The sequence below is a fragment of the Cupressus sempervirens genome, chromosome 5 (genome assembly GCF_028749045.1).
Source record: "Cupressus sempervirens isolate cs-2001-9-10 chromosome 5, ASM2874904v1, whole genome shotgun sequence".
NCBI lineage: Eukaryota > Viridiplantae > Streptophyta > Pinopsida > Cupressales > Cupressaceae > Cupressus > Cupressus sempervirens.
In genome coordinates, this window is record NC_143122.1 from 879130448 (window position 1) to 879152292 (window position 21845).

Sequence of the window (21845 nt, forward strand, 5' to 3'; positions counted from 1 at the left end):
TGGAGGGTCTTTGTGGCTAGAAAAAGGGTGTCACTAGGGTTCACCCACCCATACAGACCTAATGGAACTAATGATTTGATGCCAAGATCAACAATTTCAAAGTTATGTTGTCATGCACCTATGAACTGAGGCACACTGCAAGTTTTGGCATCGAGCAAGATCATTGTGCTAAATCCAAATGGAATGTGATCTCTCAAAAATGAGATAGGTTATTTTAGGCTACTACATTACCATCCTATATAATTCAATGTTTTATTGATAGCCCTCACGATCTTCGCGTTATGACCATCAGAAGATCGACCTCGAAATGCACTTAGAGTACCTTAGAGACTACTTGGTACAGGGTGGCAACGGATGATGGATGGTCTATGTGACCAAAAAAAGGGTGTTACTAGGGTTCATCCACCCATTTAGAGCTAATGGAAATAGAAATTTGATGCCAAGATCAACGGTTTCAAAGTCACGCTATGGTGCACCTATGAATTGAAGCACATTGCTAGTTTTGGCATCGAGCGAGATCACTATGCGAAATCTAAACAGAATGTGATATCTAAAAAATGAGATAGGTTAGTTTAGGTCTCAAAATCACCATCATATATAATTCAATTTTTCATTTATATCCCTCACGAGTTCTGAGTTATGACCCTCAGAAGATTGACCTTGAAATGCACTTAGAGTTCCTTAGAGACTACTCAGTACGGGCTACCCGCAGATGATGGATGGTATCCATGGCCAAAACAAGGGTTTCACTTGGGTTCACTTGCCTATATAGATCTAATGGAATTGATGATTCAATGCCAAGATCAGTGGTTTCAAAGTTATGCTGTGGTGCACCTATGAACTAAGGCACATTGCGAGTTTTGACATCGAGCAAGATCAATGTGCTAAATCCAAACGAAATGTGAGCTTTAAAAAAATAAAATAGGTTATTTTAGGCTTTGGAATCACCATATTGTATAATTTTATTTTTCATTGATAGCCCTCATGAGCTCTGAGTTAAGACCCTCAAAAGATCGACCTCGAAATGCACTTAGAGCACCTTGGAGACTACTCAATATAGGTTACCCACGGATGATGGAGGGTCTTTGTGGCTGATACAAGGGGATCACTAGGGTTCACCCACCCATATAAAGCTAATGGAACTGATGATTTGATGCCAAGATCAGAAGTTACAAAGTTATGTTGTGGTGCACTTATGAACTAAGGCAATTGCAAGTTTTGGCATCGAGTGAGATCATTGTGCTGAATCCAAATAGAATGTGATCTATCAAAAATGAGATAGGTTATTTTAGGCGTTGGAATCACCATCCAATAGAATTTGACATTTCATTAATAGCCCTCACGAGCTTTGAGTTACGACCCTCAGAAGATTGACCTTGAAATGCATTTAGAGCACCTTGGAGACTACTCGGTATGAGCTACCCATGGATGATGGATGGTCTCCGTGGCTAGAACAAGGATGTCAATAAGGTTCATCCACCCATCTAGAGCTAATGGTGTTGATGATTGAATGCCAAGATCAGTGCTTTCAAAGTTACACTATGGTGCACCTGTGAACTGAGGCACACTACGAGTTTTGGGATTGAGCAAGATCACTATGCTGAATCCAAATGGAATGTGATCTCTTAAAAATGAGTTAAATTATTTTAGGCCTCTAAATCACCATCTTGTAGAATTTAATATTTCATTGATAGCCCTCACGAGCTTCGAGTTACAACCCTCAAAAGATCGACCTCAAAATGCACTTAGAGCACCTTGGAGACTACTTGGTATGGGGTGGTCATAGATGATGGCGGGTCTACGTGGTAGAAAAAGAGTGTCACTAAGGTTCACTAGCCCATTTGGAGCTAATGGCATTGACAATTCAATGTCAAGATTAGTGGTTTCAAAGTTATCCTATGGTGCACCTATGAACTGAGGCACATTGTGAGTTTTGGCATCAAGTGACATCACTGTGCTGAATCCAAACATAATGTGATCCCTAAAAAATGAGATAGGTTATTTTAGGCCTCGGCATCACCATCCTATAGAATTTGATATTTCATCGATAGCCATCATGAGTTTTGAGTTACGACCCTCAAAAGATTGACCTTGAAATGCACTTAGAGCACCTTGGAGACTACTCGGTATTGGCTACCTGCGGATGATGGAAGGTCTTTGTGGTAGGAACAAGGGTGTCATGGTGCACTTATGAACTGAGGCACACTATGAGTTTTGGCATCAAGCAAGATCACTATGCTGAATCCAAATGAAATGTAATCTTTAAAAAATGGGATAGGTTGATTTAGGCCTTGACATGACTATCCTATAGAATTTGATGTTTCATCGATAGCCCTCACGAGCTCTGCATTATGACCCTTAGAAGATCGACCTCAAAATGCACTTAGAGCACCTTGGAGACTACATGGTACGGGCTGCCCACAGATGATGGAGGGTCTCTATGGCTGAAACAAGGGTGTCACTAGGGTTCACCCACCCATTAGGAGCTAATGACACTAACAATTCAGTGCCAAATCAGTGGTTTCAAAGTTACGTTGTGGTGCACCTATGAACTGAGGCAGACTACGAGTTTTGGCATTGAGCAAGATTGTTGTGCCAAATCAAATCACAATGTGATCTCTAAAAAATGAGATATTTTATTTTAGGCCCTAACATCATCGTCTTGTAGAATTTGATGTTTCATTGATAGCCATCACGAGCTTTGAGTTACAACCCTCAAAAGATCGACCTTGAAATGCACTCAGAGCACCTTGGAGACTACTTGATATGGGGTGCCTTTAGATCATGGAGGGTCTTTGTGGCTAGAACAAGCATGTCACTAGGGTTCATTCACCCATCTGAAGGTAATGGTGCTAACAGTTTGATGCCGAGATAGAAAATATGAATGAGACGGTAGCTAACCAAAGCTTAGAAGATTATTTTTATACTATTCTAAAATTTTGTTGTGAGAACCTTGCTACTAAAAATTCATTGTATATGTATTTTTCCTAATGATTCTAAGCATGAATGTAAGATGGATCCATTTCTTAAGAGCATTCAGTAGGTTGATAGTTGTTATGAACTTTGAGCTACCTTCACAAAAGGGGGGGACTCCTTGAACATGGAGGAAGAGTTGGCATGGTTGTAATAATGCATGGCAACCATGATGAACCAACAAAAAGGATAAACACTATAGAAACCAAAAAATCAAGCTTAAAGTTTGTGCTTTCAAGAGGTTGTGCAATCAGGTATTTTTCCCAGCTCGTGTCAATGGAGGAGCCACCATTCAAACTAGCACTAGAACATGACGATGATTATGGAGAGGATCAAATGCAACATGTTGATTCAATCCCAAATGTTGATACTTTCAATCAACAAAGTGAATTAAGTCACACCATTTTCATTTCTCAATAGATGTTGCATCAAATGATTCAATATTTTTCATTTATCCATATTATGGTATTTTCCTTTAAGCGTGTTAATCATGGCACTTTTGAGAATAAAGTCAAATATTTTAGCCAACTAGTGAATGAATTTATTTAGCATTTGTCTGGTTACTAGTTAGGGTAGAGTGGGTTAGTTTTCAAGCTTTCTACAAGTGTTACCTTTGGATAATACTTGCCAATTGTGGAGTGTACATTAAGCCTAAATTTGGCTTGTTAATATCTTTCCTTTCTTGTACATAGATTCAATAGGAATTTTGAATTCTAGCTCAACATTTTTGGGTAAGTATGATGATATGTCACTACCATGTTTCTCTTCTAATAAACCAACATGGAAAAAGGTTGAAAGGTGAAACACTTATTTTAATTTGACATATCTTTAGAGATGTTAATTCACCCCCCTTAGGATCATATAATAAATAGGATTTACTAGAGTCATAATAACCAAAAAGGATTAATTTTTCAATGTTAGTATCATAATTCGTTGTCATCTCTTTTTGGGATATGTTAACCTAGGTTTACTGAGTCTAGAATAGGTTAACCTAGGTCCAACTATTCCAAAATAGGATGACTCTGGTTGACCTATTCCCTAGGGACTTTGTGTCCCAGTGCAATTTTTATCTTAGAGTTGTAAATTTGGAATTTGGGTGACTTGTAGGCTTGCTTTGTTTTTTGCCATTTTAAAATTTGAGCAATATAAATTCATGAAACCCTGAAGAACACATGTATGCAAGAACTTGTCAGAAATTGGTAAAGAGAAAAAAAGACAAGGTTTTAACTTTGACAATATAAAAGATCACATTATTAGAATAAAATAATGAGTAAAATATAAAATGGATATATATGGACAACAAAACTTTGAGTTTATACAAATAGATTAGATAAATATAGCAAAGCACACAAGTGTTTCAATAAGTTTATGTGATTGTTGTCACACAATTAGAGCCTATATTATATATAGAACCCAAAATTTGACTTGAACTATAACAACCAAATTTAATAAAGTGTAATAGAACCACCATAGCATTCCCAAGATATAGAAAAACATTATCCAAATCAACTATTTTTTCCACCCATCACTCTTCTTGCACTACGAGTCTTTGTTTATAATAACTTAGAGATGGAAAGCTCATACCATAAAAAGAAATGAAATGCATTGATAAGACTTGTAGTAAAAGTCTTACAGAATATTAGCATCATAAAATAACTTCTTGTTTCAATGCCTCTTGAATGAGTATTCAAACTTATTGACACCTTCCCCAAATTGTTTTTTAAGGAATCAAGTATTCTAATTATTCATCCGTATTTTCTAGATTTGTCTTATTTGATTAGTTTGATAAAAATAGTTTTAATAATTATAATTTCAGCTCTATGTCAAATAAAAAAAAAGCCAAACTCATAATAAGATATCCACAAGCAATTATCTTTCATTGTCTCCTTACTTCAATACTCATATAGCTATAAATGCTCTTAAAATTATCCTTATAGCCTTGTATCACATGCAAATATGATTTGCAAGAACTTGTTCAATATCTTCCTCATATAATTCCTTACAAAGAACCTACCAAAATACAAATTAAGATATATAATTAATTTAACCTATCTTTTTCATTATTAAAAAAACCATATATAAAAAAACTTCACATTTTACATCATAATACATCATAAATCTTAGGAATTCTCCACAACACCCCACCCCCTACTCTTCATGATGTACATACATTCCATTATCATAAAAAATATTAGTAACTTATTGTATTAAACAAGATAATCATCAGTTCATTGAATCATTATGAAGAAAATAACATAAGAAGTAAATATACCTAAACGACTGTTCCAGTAGGGTCCTCTCTCTGTTTTAGGGTCTCTAAGAGGGCTTCATGATCACCATTAGTAATAGTAAAAAGTTCTTTTACTTTTGGTCTTCCTTGATGCTTAAAAAACTTTACATTTTTTGCAATAATAAGATGCAAATATATGAGAATTATTTTGTGCTTTTGATAGTGTTCGAATGCAGGAATTCCATTCCTTCTAAGCAGGTATGTCCGCAGCCATGTTCTAGAAACAACCATTGAACTAGTAGGATATGTGAATCCATCATCATTTGTGATCGGTTGTGCAAGCTTTTTTTTACCTCTTACACAACGTGCTAACCAATAATTATATTTCTCATCATTACCCTATGGTGCAACCAATGAAAAAACATGTCTTGGCTAAAGAAGATCTGATAGATGGTTATGCTCAAGTGAACTTTCCATGTCATCATTTTTGATAGAGGGTATGGTAGAAAATGGAGTAAGATAATGTGGAGCCCATGTGTCCACCCACTCACTTGACTCACATTGATCCCAATCACATTGAAAACAACTAGGACAAAAGCAAGCTAGTTGTCATGTCCAAATGGTCCATGTACTAGAATAAGAGCTCCAAATTGAATGCATTTTTGATGAGTCTCTCACTATAGTACAATATGATCTCTCACCTATGGACCCTTCCTCAACCAACCAAAAGAACTTGTGTACCACTGAATCAAGAGTCCCCCCCAATGATAATGCTAAATTACACCAATCAATAATGCTATGAGCATCAAGAAGCTCTGCTACTAAAATCTTCAATTGCTCCTTAACAAGAGCTCTCTTCGCACATGCCCCTACTCCATCATGTTCCCCTTTCCCATGGCTAGACTCAAAAAAACTCCAAATATGAGGTACCGCCTCTCTATGTACATCCTACATAACCAATAAAACATAAAAGCATTCTTGAATTGACCTGTACAATTATCTAACCAAATGATATGTCTATCCATAGAAATTGCATGCTCCTATAAGAAATTAAAATATTTTTCAAAAAAATGTTGTACAAACTCATGAGAGTGAGATCTATCATCACTCATATAAAAATGATACTCTTTAATAATCTTTTGATTATCTTTCGCACTATCAGGAGAATTTCTATATGTTATGTGTACGAAAATAGAAATTTGAATGGAGTCATAATACTGAGGTTGTGTCTCATTTTGAGGTTGCAATGTGTAGTTCTTATAAAAATCAACAACTAATATAATAGTGCCAATGGTAAACGTGTCCTTACACATTCTAAATTGTTTATCCAACCACTGAGACCTGTGACTATGTCTTCCATACTTATAGAAAAGATTTGCCTTGAAATCTAAAATAAAACTAGCCACACTGATTTCTTTTGCAACTAATTCACATCTAGAGCCCTCACCCACAGTCTTCAATGTGTATTTCACCATTTCATATACCTTTTTTTATAATTGTCTTTCAAAGATCTTGTTCACACCTCTCATGGAAACATGGGTCAAACTTGGATAAGCCACCGCATTCTGAACACTTCTCATTTAAGCAAGCATTTTTATAAAAGAAACAACCATCAAATCTACAACATAAAAATTGATCTAGAAAGTCTCTTGATGATTTTGGAAGCCCACTAGCACCACAATTCTACAAAAAAATATTACTATGCAAAGTAGAATGGATGGAGCGTAGTAGTTCATGGTGCATAGAAAACTTGACATGATATTTGCAATAACATGTATTATGAATTTTAAGTGGCACACAATAAAATGGCTTCAAAGATTCAAGAACCCTTTGTGATATATGAAGAATTGAATGAATCTCTCTAAATTGTGTGAACAACATAGTTTAACTTACCTCCAAATAGTGTTTAGGATGTGGCATGTGGTCTCTAATGCCAATTCTCAAGTTTAACACGTCTTTAGCATTGGGTGATACTCATGAGCTAGAGTGCCAAAATTGCGTATTTTCTTCCTTCACATAATTGGATAGCTTCTTATCAAAACATGGAGTCTCCCACAAAAAGTCCATGTTTCATTTTGAAGAGGATCATTAATTCTCTCTTCTCTACTAGGTGCTCTTCTCAAAGTAGTAAGATTTAGGTTCAAGTCAATACACTTTTGTCTCATATATCTACCCTTTCTCAAATGATGACTTACCAAAGAGGTTTTAATAACCCTTCAAGTCGCTCTCTTATCCTTCTCCTTGCTATTTTTCCTAATGCTATTGAGAGCACTAAAAGGATTCTTCACAATAATGGCATTTCTTTCCAATTTTTTATTGACATGAATCTTCAATTTTGAAAGCATAGGTCTCATCTTTTGCATATTTAATAAGTGCATGAAAAGCTGGCATTGCTCCACCACTATCTTGTTGCCAAAAAACATCATATATAGTCTTCAAGCCCATAACCAAATGGTTCTTTTTGATTTTTTCCCTTCCAAATTGGTAATAATCATTTCATCAATTTCAATTATCCATTTTGGTGTTCTAAAACCTTCATCTTGATTATAATTAGGTGATATGTAAGGTTCCTATGCATTGGGTTCCTTGCATTGTCATCTTTGGCATGTTCAATCATGCAATTTACATTATGACCTGGTATGTTTCATCCTCCAAATTTTTATTCTCTAAATTTTCAATCCCAACATCATCATTTTCAATTGGTACATTTTCATTACCCAATTGCACATATTCATTATCTGACTCTCGAATTTCACCTTCAACTAATTCATCGTCAACTTGACTCACATTTAACATACCTCGTCTTTTCCTTCGATGATTTACTTCGTCCATTTATCTATATGTTGTAATGTCTTCATTGGATAGCTTCCTTTTGTGTTTAGCCTTTCGACAACTGGTGCTCCCCATTCAGATGACAATATTAGACACCTAGGGATATACTATCAGACTTTTTTTCGATGGTTTGGGCCCCAAAATGTGACTTTTCAAAAAACCCATGAAAATTGCTCACAAAAAGTGATGTCGAGTCTACAGTGATAGGGAATATTTTGGGAAAATCATGCTAGTAAATATCAAGTTAAATCAGATACTGGATATTGCCATCAAAATATTGGAGGGAAAAATGAATTACTATTGATTATTACTGAGTAATGAGTTATGAATTACCAAAATATATGAGTTATGAATTATGTATTACCTTATAGAGTATTATTATATTATATTATTATTAAATATAATAATATATGTTATTATTATTATAATCTATAAGTAAATTATATATATATATATATGAGATTATTATATTATATTATTATTATTATTAAATATAATAGCATAATATATGCTATTATTATTACTATGACCTATGTTAACTATTAATATAATAATATATTATGTTATTCTTATTATTATTACTATCTATAAATATAATATATTATTATTAAATATAATAATATATGTTATTATTATTATAATCTATAAGTAAATTATATATATATATATATATATATATATGAGATTATTATATTATATTATTATTATTATTAAATATAATAGCATAATATATGTTATTATTATTGCTATGACCTATGTTAACTATTAATATAATAATATATTATGTTATTCTTATTATTATTACTATCTATAAATATAATATATATTAATATATATGAATTATTATATTATATTATTATTATTTTTACTATATTATTATTATGACCTATGTTATTAATATATAATAATATATTAAGTTATTATTTTTATTATTATTATCTATAAATATAATATATATATTAATAAATAAATATATTTATTTATATGGTTATTATATTATATTATTATTATTTTTACTATATTATTTTTATTTGTTACTATAACAACATATAACATTGTTGTTATTATTATTAGAACATATGTCTCTTGGGGTCCTAGCACCCTTAAGGACATATTAGAAATGTTTATATGGGTCGAAAGGGGCCATAGGATGACCTATGACCCCTTTCGACACATTCCATGATGACATATGTCTCTAGGAGTCGTATGACCCCTAGGAACATATTACAATCATTTATATGAGTCAAAAGGAGCCATAGGATGACCTATGACCACTTTCAACACATTCCATGATGACATATGTCTCTAGGGGTCCTAGGACCCCTAAGGACATATTAGAATCATTTATATGGTTTGAAAGGGGCCATAGGATGACCTATGACCCCTTTCAACACATTTTATTGCAACATATGTCTCTAGAGGTCCTAGGACCCCTAGGGACGTATTAGAATAATTTATATGGGACAAAAGGGGCCATAGGATGACCTATGGCCCCTTTCAACACATTTCATGATGACATATGTCTCTAGGAGTCCTAGGACCCCTAGGGACATATTACAATCATTTATATGGGTTGAAACGGACCAGAGGATGAACTATGACTGCTTTCGACACATTCCATGATGACATATGTCTCTAGGGGTCCTAGGAACCCTAGGGACATATTATAATCATTTATATGGGTCGAAAGGGGTCATACGATGATCTATGAACCCTTTCGATACATTCTATAATGACATATGTCTCTAGGGGTCCTAGGACCCCTAGGGACATATTCGAATGATTTATATGAGTTGAAAGGGGCCATAGGATGACCTATGTCCCCTTTTGACACATTCCATGATGACATAAATCTCTAGGGGTCCTAAGACCCCTAGGCACATATTAGAATCATTTATATGGGTCGAAAGGGGCCATGGGATGACCTATTACCCCTTTTGACACATTTTATGACAACATATGTCTCTAGGGGCCCTAGGAAACCTAAGAACATATTAGAATCATTTATATGGGTTGTGAGAGGCCATAGGATGAATTATGACCCCTTTCAATATATTCCATGATGACATATGTCACTAGGGGTCCAAGGACCCTTAGGGACATATTACAATTATTTATATGGTTCAAAAGAGGCCATAGGATGACCTATGGCCCCTTTCGACACATTTTATTACAACATATGTCGCTAGGGGTCTTAGGACCCCTAAGGACATATTAAAATTGTTTATATGGGTCAAAAAGGGCCATAGGATGACCTATGACCCCTTTCGACACATTTTATTACAACATATATCACTAGGATCTCTAGGGACATATTATAATTGTTTATATGGGTCGAAAGGGGTCATAGGATGACCTATGACCCCTTTCGACACATTTTATTACAACATATGTCTCTAGAGGTCCTAGGATCCCTAGGGACATATTAGAATCATTTATATGGATCAAAAGTGGCCATAGGATGACCTAGGACCCCTTTTGACACTTTCCATGATGACATATGTCTCTAGGGTTCCTAGGACCCCCAGAGGCGTATTATAATCATTGATATGGGTCGAAAGGTTCCATAGGATGACCTATGACCCCTTTCAATAGATTCCATGATGACATATGTCTCTAGGGGTCATAGGACCCCTAAGGACATATCAGAATCGTTTATATGGGTCGAAAGGGTCCATAGGATGACCTATGACCCCTTTCGACAAATTTTATTACAACATATGTTTTTAGGGGTCCTAAGACTCTTAGGGATATATTATAATTGTTTATATGTGTTGAAAGGGGTCATAGGATGACCTATGACCTCTTTTGACACATTTCATGATGACATATGTCTCTAGGGGTCCTAGGACCCCTAAAAAGATATTATAATCATTTATATGCGTCGAAAGGGCCCATAGGATGACCTATGATCCCTCTCTATGCATTTCATCACAACCTATGTCCCTAGGGGTCCTACGATGATTAGGGATGCATTTGGTTGGTTCCAACGCATCAAGAGGGATCAGAGGTCAACCAATGAGCCCTCTCGACACATTTCATGACAATTTATGTCTCTAGGACCCCTAGGACCCTTAGCGACCCATTAGAAATGAATTGAAAGGGGACACTAGGGGCCCTAGGGACATATGTTGTCATGAAATGCGTTGAAAGGGGTCATAGGTTAACCTATGACCCCTTTCGGTGCATTTTATAACAATATTATATTTAATAATAATATAATATTGTATATTTTAATTTAATAATAATATAGTATTAGATTATATAACAATAATAATCATATGTGTTACTAGATTATAGATTTTATCATAATAATAACCATATATATTATTATATACAATAATAGTCATATAATATTACTATATATATTTAATAATAATAATATTTATCATATATATTACTATATTATATTATATTTAATTATTATTATTATACATATTACTATAATATAACAATAATTATAATCATATATAATAATATCAATGTCCACACTTCCCCCAAATAAATTACCTTGTAAAATACTCTAAAGTTTCCTTCTCAAATTTGCCTCCCTCCAAAATTACCCTTTCTTCTCAAATTTCCCTCCAAAATTTCAATTGAAAAATCATGAGCCTAATCTAATACCCAATTTTATTTCAGGTATCCTATTAGGCTTAGTATTTACCAAGCCTATTTGGTCAACCCAAAAAATGTGTTTGAGAAGGGTTTCACTGACACTCAGACTTCGGATAGCCATCTGACAATGTTATTGTTATCGAAATTGAAATAAATGAAAAGGGTTTTTTTATAATGCTCTTTAGATTCCATTAGTATAATATCTATCAAATTCCAAGTTCGATAAGTATTTATTAGTTAATTTTCAACGAAGATAATTGTAAAGTGCTAATTGACATATTGATTAAAAAATAGCTATAACTTTCAAATGGTATAACATTTTTTAAATATAAAAGTTGCGTCACATTCTATGCTTCACCTGGTATAAGAAAAATAAAAATTAAATTAAATTTGTTAAAATTTTCTATTAATTAAGGTGGCCAGACATAGGAGTCTTTTTTTCCAAAAAAGTTTTAGTAGAAAATTTATATTTAATTTTTAATTTGAAATAAAAATACCAAAAAATATGCGTCACATCCGAGCATGAATCTAATTTTTATATCTATAATTACATTAAAAACATATTATCATTTGATTTTGATTAAGGTGGTCAAACATACACCTACTTTTTATTTTCGCCTTGAAATTTTCAAAGTACTACATTAAAATCCAAACTTTTGACCAATCAATTATTTTTTTCTCTAGATAAGGCCTAGTAGTTTAGAAACTACATTCAATTTCCTAGAGGTTGTTTTATTACAACTTTTTGATATAAAGTTCAAAACCACTTTAAAATTATGTGTCATGTTGACATAACCCTGATTTGTTGGTTTTTCACTGCCACTTAAGGCCATAGTTTGGTTGACCATGATCCTGCACATACCCAGTTGTTCAATTGTCATTTCTACACTTCTTTTTACATATTTTTGCCTATGCCCTTGATTTTCTATTACTCTTTGTTGTTCTCTTTCAGGTTCTGTCTCTTTTTGTTGTTGTTGTTGTTGTTGATGTCTATGATATTCTCTATGATACTCTCTTTGATATTGTCTTTGGTATTCTCTCCTTGACTCCTCTGATTCAAAATTCAACCTAGGTCTCACCATAGCTAGTAGAAAATAAACATTAGTGAGCTAACACTTATTTATATATACATGAAAAATATTTCACCAAATATTAATATATGGGATTTAAATATTTTATATAATTTATGCATGATGAAGATGGACATAAATTATCTTATTTATGATATTGTTGCATACATCATTTAAGAAAGATTGGTCTAAAAGACCTTTTATTAGAAAATAGCTCAATACACAATGTACTATTTTCCAATACAAAATTTTAATACCCAAAATAATAGGTAGTCCACTTTAGAAGATAGTGAACTCTCAATCTCTAATACAATAGAGTAATGCCCAAAACATATGTGACTCTTTGCACAAAAAGAAGCACAAACATATTCAATACCACTATCTTAATATCCATCTTCTATTAACCCAACCATGAGATTGGTGCAAGTGGGCTAGAGAACAGGCTTGAAGAGTTTGAGTATGTGTAAAGTAGATTTCAAAAAAAATTTGTTGATTACAGGGATTTTTTAGTGGTGATTAGTCGCCAAATGGCGAATATGTCCCAATTGGGCTATAGAAATTGGTGACAAAAAACACCATATACTAGTTGACCAGTTCGCCCAAATTTTATAAAATAATCATATAGTGGTTGGAACGTTTGCCACTATTATTACACAATTTCAACTTGGTAGTCAGGTTCTTCGCCCATATTTCTCTTTAATGTTTACTATTATTCACCACGAAATTAATTGAGTGTCTCTTTTGACAATCATCATTCACCAAATTCCCATTTTCCTATGTGAAATTTTTATTATTCCTAGGACCAAATTCGCCATGCATCACACACAATGGGGTCCCAAATTCCTGCCCTATTCGCCCACTCGATTACTTGAAATCATGTGGGCTTCGCCAAATATTAGTTCTTATCATATGTAACGGTCGGCCCATTCGCCAAAATGAAAACGGTTTATTTGTAGTTGTCTATTTAAGACATGAGTTTCTTTATTGAAACATGCCAAAAGAAGGAGCCTTCTTCATAGTATTTTGATTAGTAGAGAACCATAACAACTACAACTACGAGTCTATAGTATTTTATTGCAGCCTTAATTTGATGGAGATTTCATAGTCAAATTTAAATAGCAAGAGGATTAGGACTAATGAAGGTGGAGATGTCCAAGAGGGGCCAACGAAATGCAAAAATATATCTTCATACTTTGGAGGGGGTGGACGCAATAGTGTTGGTCAAAGTAAGGAAGGTACATCATTAGAGGAGCCTGTACAATCTCAGCTTACACAGGAGTCCATTCAAAAAATTGGGGAGCCTAATAAATCTAGTGATGGAGTTGCAGAACCTCATATCTCTAATGAAGATGACCTTGAAGAAGAATATCCAGTAAATAACCAGTACTAGGATGAATCAATCGACTTCAATGATGATGATGGTGCAATTAATAGTAACAGTGACACTAAAGGGAGAGAAAAATCAAAAGAAAAAATTGATCGTCAGTGGGAGATGGCTAGGAGATTTAAATTTGATTGTGTAGCAAAGTATCCATTCATTGAGCCCGTGGACAATCCAATTGTAGGTGAGCCACCAGTAGAATGTAGATGTGAAATTTGTAGTTGGAAGTATAAAAAGGAAAAGCGGTTGCAGCTTAAACTAGACACCATAGAGAAACATGTTGGTAAGATTTACGAAACCTCAACTGTAGATGGTAAGGAAATAAAAGTGGTAAGATATAAAAAAGAGAGCAATGTCAACATAAAAGGAACGAGGAGCAATGTCAACATAAAAGGAATGCTGAAGAATATTATATGTTTTAGAAATTTTAGATGAAGCCTGGTGAAGTTCAAGGTTCTATTAATGCTATTTTTGCAAAAGCAAGTGATGTAGAAGAATGTAGAAAAGCTGTTCAATTAAGTAATGTTTTCTATATTTTGAGCAGAGGGTGTCCAATGACAGACTATCCAGAAATGAGTGGTTTTTTACACTTTCTGAAAGTTCCTAACTATCCTGTCAGTCATTGGTCGATAAACAGTGGATGAGAATGGGCAAGTTGTATTGCGTAGGTTGAAATAGAGGATGTACAAAGAAAAATAAGAGTCGAGATTTATTGCATTGTCCTTAGATGGAGTTATGATAATAGATAATACATCATGGGTATGCATGCATGTTTATACTGTACAGAATAATGTCCACCAACCACATCTACTATTTGTTGCTAAATTGAGAGACAATGCAACAACAGAAACTTTATTTTAGTTAGTAAAGAGCAATTTAATTGAATATGGAGCTATGGATGAATTGACAATAGTGAAGAAGTTGGTCTGTGTTGGAGCAGATGTAGCTTAAGTAATGCAAGGTCAAAGGAATGGTCTTTGCACAAAGATGCAGGATTCTTGTTCACCATATGTTGTTGTCATTCACTATATGGCCCATAGGATGAATCTTTCTTTTAGAGTTGTGAAGAAGTTTCCTTCAATAAACAAGGTTGAAGCTTTAGTAAGAGAGTTGTATGCATATTTTTGTCGAAGTCCCAAGCATTTTAGAGAATTTCAACACTTTGCTGATGGAATTACTGATGGAAACAAGCTTCTAAAAGATGTTGATACTAGATGGATCTCTTTGGATGGACCAGTGCATCGAGTATTTTCCGAATATCAATCTTTGATTGGACTGATGTACGAAAATTGGGACAATGTAGAAAATCAGAGATGTGGTGACCTACTTCGGACGTTAAGCAATATAGAGACACTTTTGACTTTGGCATCTCTTCTTCCCATTCTAGAAGAAATGAGGTTAATTATGAAAAAAGCCCAACAAAGAACCATGTATATTTCAGAATATGCTTAGTTACGTAAAATTTCATGCCGAGCCCTTGATAGTCTCTATCGTACTGACCTAAATTTATTCGATGATAGATTTAATCAATGGAAAAAACTAACAGATTTGGACGATCCTGATAATTATTTAAAGATCGTTGAAAATGGAGATTTATGTGTTTTTGTAAGAGGATTTTAGATACCAATGTACTACAGTGCCCCAAAGAAGTGAGCTACAAGAGTTACAAGGGAAGAGTTTACCAAGATTGTTGAGTCTATAGCATCTACTACAAGGGACATAGCCTATAGAGTTTCCTCTAAAATAATATCATGATTCCCATATGATCAACTACTTGAGGCCATGGCAATTGTGTTTCCTCAATATTGGTCCTTCAACAATAAGGAAGATTATCGTAGAAGGTTGTTGATTTTGATAAAGGAATTTTGAAAATCTCTAGAATTCAATGGAGTGACTATCAATAGAATATTAGATGAGGGTCTTCTTAGACAGCAATCAGGCACCTTTGTAAGGACCATGAAGCATCAATATCAATTAATGCGTAACCCACATGAAGAGTGCTCGGCAACAAAGCTTTGGATAGAACTAAAACAGAGCATATTGTTGCGTGAAGAAATTTCAGAGTACTTCAAGCTTGCTGATCTATGTAAAACCATAATATTTGGTTTAGTGGAGGATGAGAGAGTTTTCAGTGCTTTGGGCTTCCTAAAATCAAAGCTAAGAAACAAACTACATGAGAATTTGGAATCATGCTTGAGGGTATACACATCTAGGTATAATGTCAATACTTTTCCTTTTCAAAAAGAAATGGAAATATGGAAGAAAAGATGCAAAAGAAGAATGGTGGGACTGGGCAACACAATTAACCAATCTCCTACAGTGACTCCAAGTGGGACAAGTACAGTTGGCAGTGGCACTAGCCATGGGATTGGGAGTCTGAGTCATAGAAGCGGAGGTCAGAGTGAACTTGAAGTTGAAGAAGACACAAATGAAAATGAAGAGAACAATGAAGCAACCGGACTACCAAAACTGGATGATGATGACGACATAGAGATGAATTGGAAAATTTAGGAAATTTTTGCTAAATTAGCAGTGGCAACCAATAGGTATTTTTTGAACTTATTAACTACTATATGATATCCTATCATTCAATGTTCATTTTAGATAAGCAAGAAATTAGAATGTATTACGTTTCATCATTAAAATTTGAGAACAAAGAGTACTATTATTGTAGAGTGTAGTTTATATCATGTCATCAATGATCATTCATATTTGAATTTGAAATTCTTGAATGAATTTTTTTTTCTATTTTATTCATTTATTCAACATACATTGAATTGGAAAACATGAAAGTTAGATAGAATCATAGATTCAATTCCACAATTAATAATTATTAATGGTTTTCATTTGCAATATTCAGCTAATATGGTACAATTATTGTAAGCCAATGACCTTGAATTCCCTTTTATAGAAAAAAGGGAGCAACAACAGCTTCAGGTCGATTTGCCTAATGTAAAGTCTCAAAATCTAAATCAGTAAGACATCTACAAGTCTAAAACATCTCTACAACTTTAGTTGTACATTTTTTCTTTTGACAGGTCGATTTAGTAAATTAGCAATTTTAGCATAGGCAATAGCATCTACAAGACTACAACATTGATACTGTTCAAAAAACAAAGTTCAAACTTGTTACTTTAAAATCAATTCTAGAGTCTAGACTGTAGTATGTAGGATAATATGAAAGATATTTATATATAGTAAAGATATAGTGATGACTGAAACTGAAAGTACTTTCACATACAGACTATAAGTTTCTATAGTATGCTCCATTCTTGTTTGGTTGGAAGGGCAAAATTTTTGATGTTATGGTAAATGACCTGCATTCTCATCAGCATTCCATACTTGGAAGAGCCAGTTTCAAGAAATGTTCATTCCACTAGTGCATGCAAATTTTTGAATGTTTTGATGCACTTTGCAATGCCTTCATGAGTTCTATCCTAAGGAAGGTTGCCTAAATCAGAGGTTATTTGATCCTCCAACTTTCGTTTGTAAACTTCTCTTCCAATGAAACCCATTGTTGAGAAATTAGGTCCAGGACTTGCTAAACCAAGAGTTATCAATTTTTCTATTTTATTGTTCATCTTGGTGAGCTTTGGCCAAAATAAAGAAAGAACTTCTTCCGCTTCTGTTAGTTTTTGACATTTATGAAATACAGAGGTCGCCTTTATTATTGAACCAATGTGGTCCTGAATTCCTTTGCTTGCCAAATTCCTATCAGCAGTGTTGTTGATTTCTTCCATAATTCGCTTTGCAGTTTTCTATCTCTAACCAAAACTTTTGTTCTCCTTAAGTTTCTCTTTCAGCTTCCCGAAAACATCTGTAAGAGCTTTGTAGAGTTTGAACCAATCACCCAACCTATCAGCAGAAGTCTTTATGTGCCCCCAGAAGTAATTTTTTATTTGCTTTACTGTATTATTTACATGGTCATTCAAGCCATTTTCATATTTTTTAATAGTATCATTTTCCTTCTTTAGGTCTTCTTTCATTTCTGAGTACTGGTGTTCACTATGTTTTCTTATTTTCTCTACTTTATTTTCCCACCCTTTTTCTTTCTCTTCCCACTCTTTTGTTTTTACCCTCTCATTTTCCAATTCTTTATTTAACTTATTGTTTACATTTGCAGCATTCTCCAAGTTTTTGTATAACTTTGTTGAAGATTCTTTTTCATCCTAGAGTTTTTTTCCCATTTTTTACAAATTTTCCCTCAGAGTTTTTAGTTCTACGTCCATTTGTTCTTGCTGTTCAGTTGCTTCTTTAGAGTTAGAGGATGAATTTTTATGCTTTTCTCTAATTCTTTGCATCTGTTTACTGCTACTTTCTCACTTGCCTTTACATTTGCCAGGTCTACCTTTAACTTATCTATTGTTCCCTGAAGCTTTCCTTTCTCTCTCTCCAACTTCATCACTAAACTATAGACCACTTGGTTGGTCATTTTGGACACATTTATCTTGTCCACATTTTTAATTTTGGATAAATCCATTTGGAGGGTGCTAACTTGAAATTCAGATGGATTTAACTAACTCTCTGGTGGATTGTTATCTCTAGCTGGGGGCATAACAACCATGAATTCCATCATATCTTTATTTGGGTCATATGTGGGAAATAGCCTGTTGGTTGCAGGTTCTGCATCACGAGCTGCAGCAATTGCTTCCATCTTCATTGTCTTACTATTTTGTCTATTCTTGTTTTTCTATTTTTCATAGTTAGTTACAAATTCATTGTAACGAAAATTAGGATTTTGTGAGATAGTTGAATGTTTGAATGGTGAAATAGTAGTAGCACTTGCTTTGATGTATGAGCTTCCACCAATACCATGAGGATAACCAACACCTAGACCCATTAGTGGGGTTTGTGGACTGTTCTGAGGGTTTTTTCCTGAAGGATGGGCAATTGTTGGACTCAGTCACCATTGGCGTTGTTCTACTAGTAGTACTACTAATACATGCCATAACCTTCTGCTTCTTTACACTTTCTTGATCTCTGGGACCAATTTTTTTTGCATCTATATATAATGTCCTTTTTGGACCACTAGTTGTAGTTGTACCCATGATATCTATAGCTGTGGGAGTGACATTTGATTCAGATTGAATCTGAGTGCTTTGAAGTGGAACTGTAAATGAAGCAGGAACAAATTTAATTAACTGAGATGAATCCAATGTGGATGGAATTGACTGAGTTGATGATTGATCTCCATGCCCAAGGCCTGGTTTCTAACCATGTTTTGGTGCTACAGGTGGTGGTTGAGGTGGTAACCAAACCCCTTCTCCACTGGGACCTAGACCACCAAAACCTTGGTAGCCCATTTTTTCTACAATTTTTGCCCCTTTGCTAGATAGAAGTTTTGTGGATGCATCAACTCCTCTCTGAATTTGTGTATTGGATGAGGGATTCAAAGAATCCTGGTCATCATAATCATCATCAGTATCACTGTGATGTGCTTCAGTTGGATGCTCCTTATTCCACAATTCGTCAAATATTCTATCCTCTTCAGCCTCATCATGATCTAAAGAGGTCTTTGGCTCATCGAGATTCTTCCTCATTTCCCAAAATTGAGAAATTTTTCTTCGACTCCATCCAACATCTATACAATCATTCATTAGCTCTTTTAGAATAGGTTTTGTAGATGGTTTATCAGCTTTCTTGTAGAAATTGGACAATGTCATGCCCTGCACTTTTCCTTTCTGTTTGTGCAATGCCATTATTTGTGATGACAATTCCTATATTGACATATTATTTTTAGCAGCATATTTCTCCATCTATTTTTTGACCTCCTCCTAGGAGTCCATATTTTTAAAATTTTCAATCAAAGGCATACTTTCATGTTGATATTTTCTTCCAGAAGTCCCAATGCCCTTAAGCCTTGCTCCAGTTATGTTTAGTGGATCATACTGCTAGTGACTGCCAACATCAAATCGAAAAATTGAAAAAAAGGCTTCTACCACTTTGAATCCTCTTCTCTCAAATGTGAACCCTCCAAAGGAGAATGGAAAGGAGAGAAATATCATTTTCTTTTGCTGACCATGAAAGAGTACATCTGTGTTCTCCATTTGTCGTACATATTCCAATGCAAATACCCTCTCTATTACATGTATTGGAAGTTTGTAGGGTTCTACCCATGAACCGTAAAACCTTAACACAGTGTACTCTTCCATTAAGTACCAATCAGCCAATTGTAGTTCACTTTCGAGTTGAATGCAATTTCTACAAGTAACAAGCAATCTAGGCATTGGAGTGCCTATAATTTTATGGTACATTGGTGCCAAAAAGAAGTCTACAAAATTCTTGTAGTTCCTTCTGTTATCAATCATCCTTATCTAAGGTGTCCACTCATATATTCGATTTTGGCCTTCAATCTGACTGCAAAGCTTGTTTGCCTCAAATAATGCACGATGCTTTGCTAGGAGAAGATAGCACAAGTAGGTTGTAATTCTAAATGTCTTCTCTAAACTTCTTTGAATCATTAGTAATTGATCTTGCATGCAACAAACAATGTGCTCAATAAAACAATATCTTACTAGTTCTTTTTAAAAATGAATATGATAAAGCATTTCAAGAATGTTGGTATCCACTTGTTTGTTACTATCCAATCCCAAACAAAATGCTAGCAAGGAAATATTGTCCTGTGCCCATGGCACAAAAAATTCAAAATCATAAGGAGGCATGTGATTTGGACTCAGCCTACAACTGCTTGTTATTCCTTTGATATAAGAATCTCTCTGTTCTGCATCTAATTTTTCATAATCATCTGCCAGCTTTCCTAGGTCAATATGTACATTTGATTGTTCTTTTTGAAACCCTAGGTTCAACAGACTAGCAAATTCACTCTTAGTTATGGACAAAATTTCCTCCTGAGTAATTTTATTCACAATTTATTTTCTATTTTCATCATAATTTTCGGCACAAAGCATAACAATTTCTCGGCAAGGGAATACTTGAGGTAATGCCATGTGTGCCAACCCAACTAGCCACGGTGCAATTTTATTTGCAATTGCATTTACACTACGGTTAAATGAACAAAAATTTGAAGCCTTATTTGGATCGTTCCACTTGTTTTCAAGTGCAAATCTTATCTCCATTATACCGTTATTTCCATGAATAACAGCATAATGTATATCATGGAATAAATCATTGAAACCTAGTGTTTTTAGCATATTATGGAATTATGTTATTTTGCCCATGTTATTCTTGGTACTTTTTTTGCCCATCATGGTAAATATTTAAACACAACTACAAACCTACAAGGGTGATTCAAAATTAAAACCTTACAGACTAATTTTTTTAATATAATATAAATAGTAAAATTGTAAAATTTAAAATGCGGGACGTAATTTTTCAAGATTTTAGTAGTTACACTTACTCGTTCACATTCATGTTGCCCTTAGTTTCAATTTTTGCAGAGAGCTGAGAGTCTAGAGACTGTAGTTTTTTGCTTTCCTCGGACCACAATCCTCAACCCAAAAATTAAGAATATGTAACTTTGTTGCGCTGTAACTTTGTAAATTGTAATTTGTAACCCCTTTCTGATTTCTAAATCTGCAGACAACGTATAACTGCAAAATTAAAGAAACTTAATGCGCCAAATTTTTACAATTTGTACTCTATAGTCTATAGTCGATACACTTGTCACGCAGTACACTTTCAGTATAAATGTGAGTGGAATTGTGGACCACTAGTGTTACTTAACCCGTCATAATGTATTAATGTCATTCATAACGTCACTGTTAACTGCAAGTGGAATGTGATT